This window comes from Macaca thibetana, chromosome 1 (genome assembly GCF_024542745.1).
Source record: "Macaca thibetana thibetana isolate TM-01 chromosome 1, ASM2454274v1, whole genome shotgun sequence".
Classification (NCBI taxonomy): domain Eukaryota; kingdom Metazoa; phylum Chordata; class Mammalia; order Primates; family Cercopithecidae; genus Macaca; species Macaca thibetana.
Window position 1 is genome coordinate 134,300,734 of NC_065578.1, and position 5,083 is coordinate 134,305,816.

The 5,083-nt window shown below is 54.8% G+C and overlaps 1 non-coding gene and 2 pseudogenes across 1 annotated transcript; all 3 read right to left on the reverse strand.

Moving 5' to 3' along the window:
- Window positions 1-226: 226 nt before the first annotated feature.
- On the reverse strand, window positions 227-345 carry LOC126943992 (uncharacterized; annotated as a pseudogene).
- Window positions 346-3,014: 2,669 nt separating this feature from the next.
- Window positions 3,015-3,133, reverse strand: LOC126945005 (uncharacterized; annotated as a pseudogene).
- Window positions 3,134-4,345: 1,212 nt separating this feature from the next.
- Window positions 4,346-4,464, reverse strand: LOC126944198 (5S ribosomal RNA). The gene has a single exon (XR_007721974.1). It is a non-coding gene; the product is annotated as a 5S ribosomal RNA (ribosomal RNA).
- Between the last annotated feature and the right edge of the window lie 619 nt (window positions 4,465-5,083).

Sequence of the window (5,083 nt, forward strand, 5' to 3'; positions counted from 1 at the left end):
AGGAGGGAAGGAAGGAAGGAAGGAAGGAAGGAAGGAAGGAAGGAAGGAAGGAAGGAAGGAAGGAAGGAAGGAAGGAAGGAAGGAAGAGAAAGAAGAAAAGAAGAAAGACAGAAAAAAGAGAGAAAGAAAAGAAAGAAAGGAGAAAAGAAAGAATGAAAGAAAGAAGAGAGACAGAAGGGAAGAAAGGAAGGTAGAAAAGAAAGAAAGACATGGAAGAAAGAAAAAAAGCCTACAGTGCCTGGTATTTCCAGGCCGTCTCCCATCCAAGTACTAAATGGGCCCGACCCTGCTAAGCTTCCGGGATCAGATGAGATCGGGTGCGTTCAGGGTGGTACGGCCCTAGATGCCGGCAGAGGTGCCTGGCTGCCCCAAGAGACCGGCCCAGCCATGCTGGCCAGCGTCCAGCCGGCACCACCAGCCCGGTGCTGCAGGGATCAGATGAGGACCCCCAAGTCATTCACCAGTGGCCCTCTGCCAGCTCCCGAGCTTCTGAGCTCCCACCACCTCAGGCCTGCTTGGAAGAGGGAGGGCTCAGAGGCATCAGAGCCCAGGGACTACGATCATGGGATGTTGTCCAGTACTCTGCCCTGTCACGGAGGTATTCTTTTTTTTTTTTTTTTTTTTTTTTTTTTTTGAGACAAAGTCTCGCTATGCCGCCCAGGCTGGAGTGCCGTGGCCGGATCTCAGCTCACTGCAAGCTCTGCCTCCTGGGTTTACGCCATTCTCCTGCCTCAGCCTCCCGAGTAGCTGGGACTACAGGCGCCTGCCACCTCGCCCAGCTAGTTTTTTGTATTTTTTAGTAGAGACGGGGTTTCACCGTGTTAGCCAGGATGGTCTTGATCTCCTGACCTCATGATCCGCCCGTCTCGGCCTCCCAACGTGCTGGGATTACAGGCTTGAGCCACCGCGCCCGGCCTCACGGAGGTATTGTTTTGGATTCCTGATCACTCGGGAGCTCCTGAGAGGCCCCCTCTTGCACAACCCACCCAGAGTCATCACAGCTGGCCAAGGGCAAACAGCTGGCCCAGCCGCACATGGCCTTTTTCTCACAACACCCCCACCGGGTCGCTTGTCCTTACCAAGACAGTGCCGGTGGGCAAGAGGGCATGGGGGTTGGGGGTTGGGTGATGGCACTGCTTTGCCCCGGGCTGGCACTATAGCCAGCAGCCTGATCCCTGGTTATAAGGTCTGAGAGAAACCCAGACACAACCCACCACCATCGAGAGCAAATCCACAGCCCCATGCACAGACACACCCAGGTGCTTGCACATGGGAATCCACACACGGGCTCACACACATACACACACACACACACACATGAACACACATGCAAATGGCTTGAAGGAGAGCAAGGAAGAGATGGATGGAGAGATTGAAACTGATGGTGAGAGAGAGACATTCGTCAAGAGAGACAGGGGAAAGGGAGAGGGAAAGAGACAGACTGAAATTCAGAGAAAGAGAGAAAGACATAGAGACAGAGGGAAGGCAATAAAAATAGCAGGAGGTGCAGGGGAAACCCAGAAGATAGAGTGGGAGGGAAATAGAGAGTGAGAGAGATAGAGCCATGGAGAGGCAGAGCCCTGATCTGGTAGGCAGGGCCCTTTTGAGCAGGCCGGGATAGGGTGGAGGGGGCTTGGGGTGGGCCAGAACAGGGTGGCCAGGCCGTACATGCAATGGGAGCAATGGAGTGCTGAGAGGGGTGTTGTCTTGGCTTACTTGCTTGCCTTGGAGGTGGGTTTCGTAGGCTCCTTAATTTGTTGGCACCTCCCTGTGCTCCTGGTGTGGTGCGTTGGGCCTCTAGATTTGCAGAGTGCACCCGTCCGTTTGGGAGGAGCTGTGGCACTGAGTGTGGCCACGGTGCCCGAGGCCTGGATCTCTGGCATGTCCTCGTGACTGGAGTTTATATGAAGTTGGTGACAACGGAATCCGGGTGCACAAGGACTGCTTTCCTGGTGGCTGGCAAAGCAATGTCCTTGTCCCGGATAAAGCGGCCCCTGCATTCTGGAGTGGAAGTCTTGGCTGGCGTGTGTGGAACCCGCTGCCCCTGCCCTCCCCTTCCCCCAGTTTGGAAGGTTGCAGCGGAGCCCGATGAGTGCACTGAATCACCTGGGCATTCAGGGAGCAGGAAGGCAGCGCGAACGGCAGGGAACCTGCGCCGGCACTTTTATGGACCGGCTCCCTGCACTCCCGGGATGGACCCGGACTCTTGGCATGGTGGCGGTGAAACGGAAGCGGTGGGAGGCTGCTGCCCGGTTGCATTTTCGCAGCGGGCCCCAAAGAGGATGACCCTGGCTGTGGCAGGGGTGTTGACGGGCGATAAGGTGGGAGCAGGATCCGGGGTGATTGGGACGCATGGTGACAGTAGGGGGAAGGGAGGGAGGGGCAAAGTCACAAAAGACTACAGCAGGCTGTGCGAGGTGGATCACGCTTGCAACTACAGCACATTGGGATTCAGAGGACGGTGGATCACGAGGTCAGGAGATCCAGAACAGCCTGGCTAACACGGTGAAACCCCGTCTCTAGAAAAAGTACAAAACATGAGCCCGGTGTGGGGGTGGGTGCCTGTAGTCCCCGCTACTCCAGAGGCTGAGGCAGGAGAATGGCATGATCACGTGAGGTGGAGCTTGCAGTGAGCCGAGATTGCGCCACTGCACTCCACCCTGGGTGACAGAGCCAGACTCCATCCTGAAGAAAAAGAAAAATAGAAAGAAAGAAAGAAAGAAAGAAAGAAAGAAAGAAAGAAAGAAAGAAAGAAAGAAAGAAAGAAAGAAAGAAAGAAAGAAAGAAAGAAAGAAAGAAAGAGACAGAAAGAAGAGAAAGAAAGAATGAAAGGAAGAAGAAAGAAAGTGAGAAAGAAAAGAAAGAAAGAAGGAAAGAAAGAGCAAGAGAAAGAAAGAAAAGAAGGAAAGAGGAAAGAAAGAAAGAAGGAAAGAAAGAGAGAAAATAAAGAAAGAAGAGAGAGAGAGAAGGAGAGAAAGGAAGGTAGAAAAGAAAGACAGACAAGAAAGCAAAAAAGCACACAGCACCTGGTATTCCCAGGCGATCTCCCATCCAAATACTAACCAGGTCCGACCCTGCTTAGCTTCCGAGATCAGATGACATCTCGTGTGTTCAGGGTGGTATGGCCATAGACCCTGGCATAGGCACCTGGCTGCCACAAGAGCCCGGCCCAGCCATGCCCACGGGCGTCCAGCCAACACCACCAGCCAGGGGCCTCCGTGCTCATATCGGGACCGCCAAACCGGTCGCCCATGGCCTTCCCCCAGCTCCCGAGCTCCCAAGCTTCCACCACGTCCGGCCCACTCAGAAAAGGGAGTGCTCTGAGGCATTAGGGCCCAGCGCCCACGATCCTGGAACCCCGTCTCATCCTCTGCCCTGTCACAGAGGTATTCTTTTGGATCCCTGGCAGCTCAGGAGCTCCTGCGAGGCCTGCTCTTGCCACACACAGCCAGAGCCATCAGGGTTGTCCAAGGGCGAACAGGCGGCCCAGCGGCACCTGGACTTTTTCTCAAAACGCCAACACCCAGGCCTGCGCCTTTGGGGTCCTGCCCCCTGCCCTCCCAGGCTGGAGCCAGGCTCTTGGCGGGACAGTGGCTAGACGGAAGCGATGGAATGCTGCTCCCCAGTGGTGCTTTGGTGGTGCACCACCAGAAGGAGTTCCCCAGGTGTGTCAGGGGTGTAGGGGTGCGATAAACGGGGAGCAAAGTCAGGGGAGGTTGGGAAGCATGGCGATAGTAGGGGGAAAGGAGGGAAGGGGGAAGCCACAAAAGCCTACTGCAGCCCGGGCACGGTGGATCACGAATATAATCTCAGCACTTTGGGAGCCCGAGGCATGTGGATTACAAGGTCAGGAGATCCAGACAAGCCTGGCTTACATAGTGAAAGCCTGTCTCTAGTAAAACTGCAAAATATGAGCCCAGAATAGGGGCGGTCGCCTGTAGTCCCTGCTGCTTGGGAGGCTGAGTCAAGAGAATGGCGTAAACCTGGAAGGCGAAGCTTGCAGTGAACCAAGATCACACCACTAGACTGCACCCTGGGAGTAGAGCGATACTCCGTCTGGAAGAAAAAGAAGGAAAGGAAGGAAGGAAGGAAGGAAGGAAGGAAGGAAGGAAGGAAGGAAGGAAGGAAGGAAGGAAGGAAGGAAGGAAGGAAGGAAGGAAGGAAGGGACAGAGAGAGAGAGAAAGAAAGAATAGAAAGAAAGAAGGAAGGAAAGAAAGAAAGAAAGAAAGAAAGAAAGAAAGAAAGAAAGAAAGAAAGAAAGAAAGAAAGAAAGAAAGAAAGAAAGAAAGAAAGAAAGAGAGAGAGAGAGAAAGAAAAGAAAGAAAGAAGGAAACAAAGCAAAAAAGCCTACAGCAACCGGTATTCCCAGGTGGTCTGCCATCCAATTACTAACCAGGCCCAACCCTGCTTAGCTTCCGAGATCAGATGAGATCGGGCGCGTTCAGGGTGGTATTGCCGTAGATGTAGGCAGAGGCAGCTGGGTGCCCCAAGAGCCTGGACCAGCCATGCATGCCTGCTTCCAGTCAGCACTGCCAGCCTGGGGCTGCCGGGCTCAGTATCAGGTCCACTGTGCCACTCGCTCTCGGCCTTCCCTGGGCTCCCGATCTTCCTCCACATCTGGCCCACTCAGAACATTGAGTGCTCCAAGGCATCAGGGTGCAGGGCCTACGATCCTCGGCTCCCATCTGGTCCTCTGCCCTGTCACTGAGGTATTCTTTTGGATCAGTGGCTGCTCAAGACCTCCTGCGAGGCCTCCTCTTGCCCCAACCACCCAGAGCCTTCTGACCTGGCCAAGGACGAACAGCTGGACAAGCCACGCCTGGCTCTTTTCTCAGAATGCCCCCACCATGGAGGCTTGTCCCGAACAAGACCCGGCCGGTGGGCAAGAGGGCATGGGGGGTTGGGCGTTGGGAGATGGCCCTGATTTCCCCAGAGCTGGCACAAGAGCCAGCAGCCTGATCCCCAGCAAGAGGGGTCCAGAGAAACCCAGACAAACCCCACCACCCCCAGAAGCAAATCCACAGCCCCACACACAGACACACCTGAGCGCTCGCACACGGGAACCAACGCACGCACATGCAC